Consider the following 795-nt stretch of genomic DNA (forward strand, 5'->3'; position numbering starts at 1 on the left):
AACGCATCACATTTCATCGAATCGAATGGCGTCAATAACAGGCAGTTCTCGTCCTAATGCGTTCGCTGCTTGCTTTCATGAACTGTTTACTTATTATTATTATTATTATTATTATTATTATTATTATTATTATTATTATTATTATTATTATTATTATTATTATTATTATTATTTTCATTATTATTATTATTATTATCACATGTGTATTTTTACTTTATTCACTCTTTCTTCATAAACTTGCCTTGTTTACTTGTTTTTACTTTGTTTACTCTTTTCTTTTACATATAACCTTACACTGTTTCCCATCTTGCCTTGTTTTCCTCTGTTTATCCTCTTGCTTTGCTAATCTCCTTCCCACATTGTTTACTTTAACTTGTTTGGTTTGATAAGCTTGGTTACCTTGTTTAGATCTTATGTGTTGATTATTTTCGCTTTGTTTATCTCCTTGCATGAGTTATCTTGTTTTCTTCCTTATTCTCCTTGCATGAGTTATCTTGTTTTCTTCCTTATTCTCCTTACCTCATTTATCTTCTGCTTTGTTTTGTTTTTCTCTATATTTATCTCCGTACCCTTTTAGCTCATCTATATCTCTTTTCTTTAAGCTTGTTTATCACATTCAATTGTTTATCAGCTTGCCTTTTTTGTCCTTTTCTCTTGTTTACCCTTTTGCATTGTTTTCCGTCTTTCGTTTTACCTTGTTCACTATCATCCGGTTTACCCTTTTACCTTTTTTCTGTTTTATCTCGATGTCCAGTTTACCTTGTTTACCATTTTACTTTTTACCAGTTAACCTTT

This window comes from Penaeus monodon, chromosome 37 (assembly GCF_015228065.2).
Source record: "Penaeus monodon isolate SGIC_2016 chromosome 37, NSTDA_Pmon_1, whole genome shotgun sequence".
Lineage (NCBI taxonomy): Eukaryota > Metazoa > Arthropoda > Malacostraca > Decapoda > Penaeidae > Penaeus > Penaeus monodon.